Here is a 13,000-nt window from a genome sequence, read left to right on the forward strand (position 1 = left end):
AACAGGTCCGAGAGGCAGTCCGGGTCAAGCCAGGCAGCAGACAAGAGAACAGGAATCCAGCAGAGCTCCAGCATAAGCAAGCCTGTAGCCGAGGCCCTGCTGTGCTGGAGAGCTCCCTTTAAGTAGGGCTTTTTTCCGCGCTCCGCGGGAACTTCCGCTGGTAACTGACGTGAAAAGAGGGCAGGGTCAACCCGCGAGTCACGCGGTGCTGCGCCAAGTTGGAAGCTGCAGTCGGGGAGTGACACAGGAACCTGCCGAAGCCCTGCTAGAGGTAACACATTGTCCTGTTGCGCAAAACTAAGGGTGTATAACTGGGAGGCCCCACAAAAAAAGAGAAAACAAACTCTGCAGGGTTATTTTTTTTTCTCTTCTGCATTGTGGCTGTGGGATCTTGTCTCTGCTTCCCGCTTAGGCAAGATATCCCACTGTGCCACCAAATGTGGTAATTTGAGAGCAGCTTTTAAATAGCCAGAGTTAAAAGGTGGCAAACTCTGGCTGTTCCTTAAATGAAGTTTATTTACAGTGAAAACAAAGAGCAGTGTAAAGCAAAACAAACAAATTAGGCAGCTCACCTTGAAGTTCAGCTATCTCTCAAATACTGGGTATCACACATATTCCTGGTTTTTGCCTGCTCCCCAGGGCCTCTCTAACCCATGTGGGCCCTGCCAACTTATCGGGCCGATACAGTAAAAATCGCGCGAGAGCACAGGACACACTCCTGTGCACGCGATACAGTAAATACATTTATTTAAATTAGGCCCGGTGGTAAAAAGAGGGACACTAGCGCGTCCCTAGCGCCTCTTTTCGGACAGGAGCGGCGGCTGTCAGCGGGTTTGACAGCCGACGCTCAATTTTGCCGGCGTCGATTCTCCAGCCCACTGACAGCCACGGATTCGGAAACCGGACGCCGGCAAAATTGAGCGTCCGGTTTTCAACCCGCAAGCCGTGGGCCTATTTCAAATTTTTTATTTTTTGTTTTTTTACTTTTTTAAACTTTTGGGACCTCTGACTTAATATCACCATGATATTAAGTCGGAGGGTGCACAGAGAAATTAGTGCCTACCTTTGGGTAGGCACTAATTTCTGAAAGTAAAATGTGTGGCTTGGCCGCACATTTTACTTACTGAATCACACAGGAATACCTAATAGGGCCATCAACATGCATTTGCATGTTGCAGGTGCTATTAGGTTTGGGGGGGGGGGGTTGGTTGCACATTTTGGACGTGCTATTACCCCTTACTGAATAAGGGGTAAAGCTAGTGCGTCAAAAACGCACGTCCAAATGCTGGCTAACAGTGTGCATCCAAATGCTGGCTAACAGTGCGCTCTGTCGGAGCGCACTGTACTGTATTTGCCTGTATGTTTGGCTGAAGGCATCCTTCCTGGGCCCAGAATCCCTTACACGGCTGATCCTTAAGGAAAATCCGGCTAGATCTCTGTGGCCAGTCCCTTAAGGTACTTTGAGGGACTTTCTGGTATACTCACTGACAGTGACATTATCATCTCTTAGGTCAGAGATCCCCAAAACTTTCTAGTCACTGTCAGGCCGATAAGACGCGCACTTAAAATGGGCGCTTGTATTGAGCATCCGTTTTCCTAACATATGCGCAGCTGCAGCCCCTGTGTGCCCGATGCAGTATTTAAATGAGAGTGAAATTGCGACAGTGTAAAAAAAGGCACGATAAGGGAGAATTGTGCATTTCTGGTGCTCAAAGTAGTTTATTGCATTGGTATTTATACCAGCATCTGTTTCGATTGCTCTTCATTTTGATTATTTTGCTGAGGTTCATAGACTTTGCTGATTTTAATGTTGAAGTTCATTATATCAGGCGACCATTGCCATTGACATCTAAATTGTGCAGTCATAAAAGAAAGTACACTTCTTTTTAATAAAATCAATATTTTTTTTTTTCTCCACCAGAAGCAGTAAATTCAAGAGTCAGGATGATACTAAGGAGGGCGACACATTTATCGCAACACAGAGGACCATATTTTTTTATGTTTCTTACCACTGCAAATTAACTTCACTCCACCTCCGGAGCTGCAGTTAAATTCCCCATGTTAAAAGATGTCCACTAGGCACCCAGCCTTTGGGTGCACTTTCCTGCATTGGGAGGTAATAGCTAATGTCTTCATTTACATGAAATTTAAATACGATGGGTACTTAATGGTATGATTTTGTTGGAGTGCACGTTTCAAATATACTAATCTTGCTGTATCAGACACCATTATTGCTCGCCCAAAACATGCACCCAACCGCAAGTAAACATGTGCGCAAAGCTGGATGCACCTTATTGCATCAGCCTGTGAGAAGGCTGGGTTGGGGGTCTTGCCTCCCAGCCCCCTCAGCTTGGAGTCTGAGTTTGCTGAGTGGGGGGTAGGAGCGAGTCTGTCCTTTTCAATTACTTGAAATGTCAGAAGAGGGGGAGGCAGGAGACAGAAGCAGGGGTTCTCAGGGGAGAGGCAGATAGTAAGATTGTAAATAATAATATTTCTAGATTTCTCAGAAAATGGCAACTCTTACTCTGCCATGCCCCTAGGAAACTTGCCCCCTGCCTTCCTGATGTAAGAGCATATGCCACTACCTCTGCCTCTCTTCAGGGCACCTTAGGTGAATCTTTGTTCATTCTCTCCCTCTCCCCCAACTTAACTACCGGCAGCAGTGGCTCCGGTACAGAGCTCCCTTCTTTGATGGTACTGGCTGTGGAACAGCACCCCTCTAGTCATCACTCTGGCTAGATTTTGCTGCCCTCAAAACCTTGACACTCTAGGCAATCACCTAGTTTTCTTAATGGAAACACAGACCCTCCCTCTTCCTCTGTCTCTCCCCCTTTCTCCCTCCCTCTCTTACCCCCACATCTGCTTTCCCTTCCCTTTCTCCCTCCATCATCTTTACCTCCATTCTCACCCCCTCATCTCCCTCCCCCTCCCACCATGCGTTCCCTCTCACTCCCTCCACCATTCCTTACCTCTTTCTCACTCCCCCTTTTCCCTCATTCCCCCTTCCCTTCATCTTCCTTTCTTCTCCCATCCTTTTCTCCTTCCCCCTCACGCCTTTCCCTCTCCCTTCCCTCTCAGACCCCCTTCCCCTAACCCCCTCCCTTCCCTTCCAACTCCCTTAAGAAATTGCCATGATGGGTCAGATCAAGGGTCCATCAAGCCCAGCATCCTGTTTCCAACAGAGGCCAAACCAGGCCATAAGAACCTGGCAATTACCTACACACTAAGAAGATCCCAAATGCATCACGAGTCAAAAATTGCGTTTTTCAGTTTAGAGCAGTTTTTTGTTTTTTTTTTTTAGTTCTGGTTTATTTCCATAACTTTTTACTACATCCAATGGGGACTGGTTTTTTTTTTTTTGTTTTTTTTAACATGTGTTAAATAAAACCCATGCTAAAATCTAACTTTGATTTTAGGAATGGTTATATTACATCAGCCCTGTAGTTTGCCCTACTCCCAACTCCTTTGGCTCTCACTTATCCAGCTAGATATTCAGCTGATAGGGCTTGGCTTCTCCAACAGCAGCTGAGTTCAGCAGTCTGGGTTGACCTGCTTCTGTTCGGCTGATGGGGCCTGGCCTCCCCATCAGTTCAACTCAGCGGCATTGGTCAGCCAGCTCTTCTTCAACTGGCGGGTCCTGGGAAACCCCATCAGCTTTTCTGTTGTTGTCATTGCCATCACCTCACATCATCATCATCCATTTCCGCTGATGGGGCCTGGGAAACCCCACCAACCTGTCTGCTGCCTCCGATGCTGCATGTGAAATAAAAGTATTTTGTGGGCCAGAACCTGCAGTAGGAAGGCAAAGGATGGTGAGTTGGAAAAATAAGCTCTGTTGGCTGGGTCTGGCATGCGGGCCATAGTTTGGGAATCTCTATTTTAGGGTCACAACCTCCAGTTTACCTTTGTATACTGACAAACAAAACAGATCCAAATGGTCAATACAGTCAGAGGTTCAGTGTCATCAAGGTAGAGGTTAAGAACTGTTCATCTGGGTCTTGCATCACATGTCTGTAGAAAATTCTATGGAGAATGATAGTCAAAAGGTTTGCCCAGGTAACTTTTTGAGTTACCCAGACAAAATGCAGGATTTAAACATTGCCCTCCCCCCACCCCTGGATTTAAATATTGCCCTCCCCCCCCTTCTTCTTTCTGTTTACTGGTGTAAATGAAGTTGTATAAAAAGAAACAGCACAGGTGGCATAATGTAGATATTCAGCTAGTGTTGATAGAGTTAGCCAAATAAAGATATCCAGATAACTTTGGTAATAAAAATTGCTGCCCTAAAGTTAGCCAGATAACTTAAAAAAAACAAAAACAACTAGTAGCCAAACAGCTGTCAATCCCACCCCCACCCTCAATATGTTTAAACATTTTAGCATGAGCTAAGCAGTCTCCCTCCCTCCCCCCAATAAGTATAAAAATTATCGGGCCATGCAGCCCTATTCCCTTCTCCCAGTCTCCTATATTTAAAAAAATTGTGCCCAAACGTCATACCCCAAGCCCCCAAACATGTTCCCAAAGCAGAGTGGGAGAGGAGAGGCTCTTACCTCATTCTAATCCGCTGTATATTGCTGGTACAGTTTGACAGCTAACAGCATTTAGTATTAATTTATTCACTTTACTCCCTGGATGAAGCAGTGAATCCCCATTCAGAACTCAGTACTAAGAAAGGGAATTGGCTGCTTCTCTGTCAGTGAATGCTGAATGGATTTTGGTCTCTTCCCAGTGAATCAACAATTGTTCAAGGTGCATTGCAGTATCTGTCAGCGTGAGTGTGTGAGGGAGGTGGGTGCCGGAAATGGATAACATGTCTGGTACAACAATTGCCCGAGACAGTGTTCGAATACAATTGAATGCCCAGTGTCTTAGGAGGTTGGAGTGTGTCTGGATCAGTGGGCACCGCATTTGGAAAGGTCAGTGATAGAGAATATGATACAGCGTTTGTCAGGAGGTTCAGTGCAGAATCTGGCAGAGTGAGTTTTTGGGAAGTGGCTACCTTATTTGGCAGGGTCTATATGCTAGAGAGATCATAGGTGGGAGCAGTATCCATGTAGGATCTGTGTAGGAAGGTGGAAGGGTCAGTATCAGTGCTGATGCATTTTATTCGGTCTAATGTCGTGCTGCTGGCAAACTGAGGGATTTGTATCTTGTCCACGTAACCATTTTATCTCTGCTTATTCAGCAGTTGTGTTGTAGATTACAGATCCATTTAGATGGGTGTAAAGATTTTCCTGAAGTTTTTGTGTCTACTGCTATAGATAGAAAAGAGAGATGCATTCTAGGCTTTTAGGTCACCTCCCCTCTATAATCTTTGTTCTGATGCTGTTCCTTTCTTATGTGGTCCCTCTGCTGCTGTCTATTTCTGTTAAGACTGGATACACATATTTGTTTATTTGAGTACAAGAAATTATAACCATCTTGTCCAAGCCGGGGTGCATCCAAGGCATCCATAAAAAACATGAAAGAAGATAGACATACCCAATAAAAACATAAAAACATAATGATAGCCCCATTCTAACCTCAAGACCTGCTGGTTAAATCACACACATTCTCTTTCTGTGGTCATAGTTTTATGTGTACCACACACATGGACGGAGTATGAGATCTCTCTAAAGCAATGGAAATTACCTGTAGATCCGCATAGCGCAATCTACAGCAGAAGCTGCATTTTAGCAGTTTGACATGTTCATCATTTTTATTTTACAAGAGCCCTCAATTCTTTTCTTTTCCTGTGCATATTGGCTTAATTCTTCCCCCTTTCTGTTATGTCATTACCTCATTGCAGCCAGATGGAGAAGTTCTTTCCATATAATTGGTGCTGAGTGCAAGTGTTGACTGAGGATATACATTTACTCAGTGGTGTACTAAGGGGGGGGGGGGTTGTGGGGGTGCAGCCAGCCCCAAGTGACAGCCAGAAGGGGTGTGCCAGCCGGGAGGTCAGCGGCCATGTGTGCAGCCCATCCCGCTCGTGGTAGAAGAAGATGGAGGCCTCCGGGCTGTGAGCGGTGGGAGCACTAGGCGGCCACCTAGAGTGCCATGGGTCTGGAGCTGGCAATTGCATAGCCTTTTCTTCTCCCCCCCCCGTAGCCTGGAAGAGGAAGTGGTGGGTCCGCGATGGTGGGAAGAAGGAAAGGGCATGCAATCGTGGCCCCGAAGAAGGAGGAAGCGCTGTCCCCCAACCTCCCCACTGCAGATGCAGGAAGAAGAGCCCCACCAGTCCCCGTGTCACCTCAAGCAAAATGAAGAGTTCCCATCTGTCGCAGGGACTGAAGGAGGAAACTGCTGCTGTGCTTCTGTGTGTTAGAGCATGTGTGTGTGTATATGGAAGTGAGAGTGTATGTTTGTGTGTGAGAGAGGGAGCTGTGTGAAGGGGTGTGTATGTGAGAGAGAGAGAAATGGAGGGAGCCTGTGTGCAGGGGTGTGTGAAAGTGTGTGCAAGAGAGAGAGAGAGCCTGTACGAGGGAGGGGGAACCAGAGATCACTGGGGGGGGGGGGGGAGGAGAGACAGAGAAGTGAATCTGGGGGATGGTGCCAAAGGAATTATCCACCCCGGGTGCCAAATAATTTAGGTACGTCACTGCATTTATTTCACTTGCTGGGCAGTCCGGGAGAGAAAGGGAGTCACTCACTCTCTCTAGTCTCAGCCATTCTTTTCGTTGTACGTTGGGTGAATCCTTTTATCTCTCTCTACTTCAGTGTATCCAAACATCTAAAAAAATAACATTGCTGTTTCTCCTCTCCTCATGTTAAAATCTTCACCCAGACCAGGCCATCGCCCCCAGAACTGGTTGAAAGAAGGATTCCAAATGATTATATTGTTAAGCCCATCGTGTTCTTCTTTATAAGACGCTATAGAAGTTCTAATTATTATCATGATTATGTAATATGATAACATGAATGTATGATTGTACTTTACATCGGTCACTCTTGGAGACTGCGGATTATAAAACATGCTAAATAAATAAATAAATGATGGGACAAAATTTAATCCTTTCTATTGCTCCCCCCACATCTCAAGCTGGCATAACCAAGAAAAAAAAACCTACCCTGCATGTCCAAAACCTTGCGCCCACTTCACTTTGCTAAAAGTAGGCCCCTCCCCCACAGATGTCCTGCTCCCCCTAATCCTCCTTCCCACCTTATGATAGGGCAAGGCAAAGACGTCAAGAGCAGGAGTGATGACTAATTGTTCCTGCTGCGCCAGCAATGAAATTCAAAATTGCATCAGCTGAGTAGCACTTCTTTGCCCCACATGTAAGAGGTGATGCAGAGTTGTGGATCAGCCTACGTCCACCCTGAAGTTCAGTACTGCGATTCAGTATCGCTCCAGCTCCTTAAGACCTCAGTTTATTTGAAGGTAAGGGAGAGCTGAGTAGGGAGCCCAGGGACCTGGGACACTTCATTTCTGGGAACTCAGAAAGAGGCTAGTTTCAGTGTGCGCTAATCACAATTAGTGTAATTTCTTTGCAATTAGTTCACACTAGTTGTAAAGAGTAATTCCCTCTAATGCATGTGCATAGCAGTCACTACTGGCACAAACACAATGAGAAAAAAGCCAATGTAATCCCTATATACATACACACACAAACACACATAAATATATATGTGTGTGTGTGTGTGAAATAACTAGAAATCGGGCAATGTGCATATTATATCAAGTGCTCAATGAAATTATATCAGAAAAATTCCCAAAAGGAAAAAAAGCACTAATGATTAATGTCTACATTAAAAACAATACTTTATTCTTAAATTACAAACATTAAAATAAATGAGCAGCTTCTAACTTAATCCTTCCTTATGTGTCTCTATACATGAATGTTACTGGATCTCTACAATTTTACATGTTTTACAATGCTAGTCTTGAGCAACGCTAGATACATACCATACGTCGTAATATATTTAAACACTGTAAATCATATATGTATATATTTCACAGTGAAATTGAAGTACCACAAATTTTTAATGACACATTCCTGAAATCCTCACTAATCACAGATGAACAGAGAATGACATTTTATAGCACTCATTATCTCTAAATGAATACACTGAAAACCCCATACTTCCATTCAAAGAATACAAATAGGACTTGAGACTGTTGGATATTATTTCTTGGGTCTGATGGAAAATCCCCAACAAGGCCCTTGATTTGCCGGTGAAGGCTTCGATGAACCCCTGGCACAGAGAACACCGTGAAGTCTGCTTATCAAAGGCTTCTCCCAATGAATGTGAACAAGAAGAGCCGTGTCATTTTTTAATTTGTGAGGGTCAAAGTTTCATACCAGAGGAATAACAGTTGCGCTGAAGTTCCGATGAGCAAGTGTCAGTTGTGAAAATACTGCTAGATTAAAGTTGGTTCATTGTGTAATACTCAGGCAAAAAATAAATACGTGACACTGGGGGAGCTGCCTAGACTAATGTGGCATCAGCAAGCCTCTGATGCAGAAAGGTACAGTCTTTTAAACATGTTTTTGAAATGGTAAAATCGAAAACTCGACATTCCTCCTGCTACCAAATAGCTCGCAGGAACCAAAATGAGGCCTATATATTATACAAATAGGGACTGTATTTGTCTTAAACACTGAACAAAGATTAACAGACAGAAAGAGTCTGATTAGGTTATTTCCATATGAGAAATGATTTTCAGTGCTCTTTCAGCAGTATGATTAGCCAGAAATATGTCAATAATTTTAGTATTTAGAACAAAGGAAATGTTTCATTCTTTTTATCCTGAATTATTTTTATTTCCTAAGGCAAGGCTAGGGTTTCAAATTTTACAAAAGCTCCCCCAACTTAGTTACTCCTACCACTATGAATCAAAGTAAATAGAAGGCGCTGCTGTACTGATCATCATCAGAACATCACACTGATAACATGTATAGTGTAAATAAAGCATGGAAAACTGAAGAGCAGATCACCAGAGCTTCACACAGGCGACATACTGATAAATTTAAAGCATGAAGACAGCACAGACAGCTGAAGAGTAAACTCAAAGAGAATTTTTAATAATGGAATATAGCCATAATCAAAGGTCAACACGACCAAAAGGGGAATATTACCGAAAGAGAAGGCAATGAATTGAATACAAGAAACATGTAAGATTCTGATTGGAACATTCTAGCTGTTTCTACTATTGAACACCAAGAGGTCCACAGCTCCAAGACACAAAAGATTTAACCTGGATTCATCTGATGGTATGAATCCATGTCAGGTTACACTGGTTATTCTACAGAATTTATTAATGAGACTCAGATAGCTATATTTTGACTCATTGACCACTTCAAGCTGAAAAAAAGTATCTAAAAGCAAAACTCAACTAATCTTGTGTGCTATTACAGGGGATTATCTGAGGTGTGAAGAGTGCCACAGCAATGGGACAGACTGCAGAGAGAATACAAATATCTGTCGTCCAGGAACAAAACACTGTACTACAATGCTGGCAGAAGTGATTCTTGGCATGTGAGACTTCCCTCAAAGTGCTATCAGTGGGCAATGTACGAAAGAAATGCCAGGATGACAACCTTTGATTGTACCACTCAGGATTTTGCACTGTGTCATCTGATCATAAAAACCTGAAGTTGGAGGCATCAAAAGCAAATTAAAAGGTCAGAACAATACACCTCACAGAGCACAGCCCAGGAGATTACAGCCTGTAGTGTATGGGGACAAGAGTGAAGCAGAGCCTAGGGCATTACAGAGACATGAGGGAATTCCTCTGGTGTTACAATACAGACCAGTGGTTTCTAGGAGTGCCACAATGAAGATGCGTGAGATTTTTTGCATACAATGGAGGCAGTGCATGCAAATAAGTCCCTTACATATTCATTGTGACAATCCTGAAACCTGACTGGGTTGCAGCCTTTAAGGACCGAGTTTGGGGACATCTGGTAGAGGGGAAAGAGAGGTGCAGAGTATACGAGATTACAGTGCATGGGGGAGTTCTTCTTTTACAGTATGCAACATGACCAAAAGGGGTAGATTTTCAAAATCCTACCCCTGCGTGCGCCGAGCCTATTTTGCATAGGCAAGGCAGCGCACGCAAGCCCCGGGACGCGCGTATGTCCCGGGGCTTCGAAAAAGGGACGGTCCGGGAGCGTGGCCGGGGCATGGCGGCAGGCCGGGGCCAGAGGCAGGTGGGGGGGGGGGGGGGATTTAGGTAGGGCTGCGGGGGGGGTTAGATAGGGGAAGGGAGGGAAAGGTGGGGGGGACCAAAAAAAAAGTTCCCTCCAAGGCAGCTCCGATTTCAGAGCGGCCTTGGAGGGAACGGGGAAAGCCATCGGGGCTCCCCTCGGGCTCAGCGTGCACAAGGTGCACATGTGTGCACCCCCTTGCGCGCGCCGACCCTGGATTTTATAACATGCTCACGGCAGCACGTGCATGTTATAAAATCGGGTGTACATTTGTGTGTGCCACGTGGCGCGCACAAATGTACCCCGCGCGCGTAACTTTTAAAATCGGCCCTAAAGGGAATTTGACTAGAAGAGGATGCAAAGGAGAGAGAGAGAGAGCAAAGTATGCAAAAGATGGAAAAATGCAAAATACAAAAAAAGGGAAGTAGAGCAAGGATCTCCTCTAGTGCCACAGGACAGGGACAAGGAGTGAGCAGAGCCCAGGAGATTGCAGGGTCCTGGAGAAATCCATGTAATGTTATAATGTAACTGTGCTTCTCAACCCATGAATATGCATGCAAATCTGTCTCCTGCATATTCATTATGGATTTCATGAAAACTTGAGTGGCTAGGTGTGCCCCAAGAACTGGGTTGAGAAGCACTGCAGTATAGGGTGAGAGGGGAGCAGAACCCAGGACATTACAGAGACAGGAGGGGATTCCTCTGGTGTCACAACACAGGGGAAAGAGGGGAGCATAGCCCAGAAGGTTACAAAGATTTGGGGGCAAACTCCTTTAGTTAAGAACAGAGCCCATGAATTTACAGGAACATAGGGGAACTCCTTTTTTGTTACAATATAGGTGAGAAAGGGAGCAGAGCCCAGGAAGTTAGACATTGGAGAATCCCTCTAAGGGTTAGAGGAGAGAGATGAACAGAGCCCAAGAGGTTACAGAAGAAATCCACTGTGTTTCTGTCTGTGAGACAAACAGCCCACATAGGCAAAAGTCTGCAGGTACTTTTTATTATTATTAATAATAATAATAATAATAATAATATAATAATAATAATAGTAGTGTATTTCTGCCTTGTATGATGAAACTTCAAAGCAGATTACATTCAGATACTGTAAATATTTCCCTGTCTCCAAAGAGCTTAATCTAAGGGGCCTATTTACTAAAGGTTTTCTCCCATTCTATGAGCAAAATGCTTAGTAAACAGAGCCCTAAATTTGTACCTCAGGCACTGGAGGGTGAAGTGACTTGCCCAAGGTCATAATGGGGGTCATTAGGATTTGAATCTTAGCTTCTCTGCTTGTTAACCTACTGCTCTAACCGCTAGGCTACTCCTCCCTTCAGTACAATGTAGTCCAAATATTCAAAATGCAATGATACCACACGCTTGATCTTAGCCAAAAGGCTGTACTTAAATCCACCTTGTGCAGAATCATGGCTGACATACACATGCAAAGTTACACTTGCTCAGGAGCAGGAACGTGTATATTTATGTGCATATTTGCAAAAATTAAAAGAATGCCTGTAAATCATGTCCCCTGTCCCATCTACACCCCCCCCCCCTCCCCAGAATGCCACTTTGTGTAAAAGTACATGATGTTTAGAGTATTTTTACATGCACAACCCCCCAGGATATCTTTTAAATGCCATTTATGCATTGAAAATTACCCCTACAAAGTGGAAGAATCTAAGAGGTCAATACTGAAAGGGATCAAGCTGAATAAGTAAGGGCTTAGCTGGCTAATCAAAGCCTTTGAAAACTGACCAGGCTAACAGGCAAAATGTATCCACTTTACTTTCATTCCATGGCAACATTTAGCCAGTCAAATTCTGGTTCTTCCTGGGGGACGGGTCATGGCAGAGAAAGTTAGGGAGCCAGAACTCATTTTCCTTCCTTTTTGGGGCTGGAAGGAGGGGCACTTTCTTTTTGGAGGAAAGGAAGAGGTTGCATACCCTGGGACCATTTTCAAGGGTGAGGAGCGAGGGAGACAGGAAGAGGTCGCTAATACTTTGTTTTTTTGATTTTTTTAATGAGTTTTAAAGACCGGAGGAGGGAGGAAATGCATTGAGCCAGGAGGGGAAAAGGGGACATTTTTTTAAACATTTAGAGACATGGAGGGATAGAGGGCAGGGAATGGGCTGCCTGAGGAGAAGGGTTGTTTTTTCTTACAATTAAAAGGCATGAATCAGAGGAGGGAAGTGTTCAGGTGGCAGGGGTTCCATTTTTTAAATGTAAAGACCTATAGGGAGGGAAGGGGTGAGGGAAGGAGCAGTTTTCTAGATTTAAAGAATTCAATAACCTATAAAAAAAAAAAAAAAAAAGGATTTAGTTGACTAATGCCTAATTTTCCACACCACCTAAATTTAGCCAGGGAATTCAATTGCAATAAATCTAGCCAAATATTCAGTTAGAGACTTAGGAGTACATTTTCAAAGGGTTATGCGTGGAAAACCTAACTCTGCATGCCGAGCCTATTTTGTATAGACTCAGCGGCGCGCGCAAGCCCCAGGACGTGCGTATGTCCTGGGGCTTTCAAAAATAGGTGGTCCGGGGGTGTGGCCGGGGGCGGGGCTGCGGTTTGGTGGCAGTCCGGGGTGTGGCCGGGGGCATGGAGGTGGTCCGGGGGCATGGCCAGGGGTGGGGCGGCGGTCCGAGGGTGGTCCCGAGTCCTCCGGCACAGAGGCAGGCGTAACTCAAAGAAATAAAGTAGGGGGGAATTTAGGTAGGGCTGGGGGGGGGGTTGGATAGGGGAAGGGAGGGAAAGGTGGGGGGGAGCTAAAAAAAAAAGTTCCCTCCAAGGCAGCTTCGATTTCAGAGCGGCCTTGGAGGGAACGGGAAAAGCCATCGGGGCTCCCCTCGGGCTCAGAGCGCGCAAGGTG

At 44.9% G+C, this 13,000-nt stretch overlaps 1 long non-coding RNA gene across 1 annotated transcript in view; it reads left to right on the forward strand.

Annotated features, from left to right (window-relative positions):
• The first annotated feature begins 1,932 nt into the window (after window positions 1-1,932).
• Window positions 1,933-13,000, forward strand: part of LOC115099409 — a 37,185-nt gene continuing 26,117 nt past the window's right edge. The window contains exons 1-2 of the long non-coding RNA XR_003858768.1: window positions 1,933-2,116; window positions 9,339-9,605. This is a non-coding gene — a long non-coding RNA (uncharacterized LOC115099409). The remainder of the gene's footprint in view (window positions 2,117-9,338; window positions 9,606-13,000) is intronic.

Source organism: Rhinatrema bivittatum, chromosome 9 (assembly GCF_901001135.1).
Source record: "Rhinatrema bivittatum chromosome 9, aRhiBiv1.1, whole genome shotgun sequence".
In the NCBI taxonomy this organism is placed as follows: domain Eukaryota; kingdom Metazoa; phylum Chordata; class Amphibia; order Gymnophiona; family Rhinatrematidae; genus Rhinatrema; species Rhinatrema bivittatum.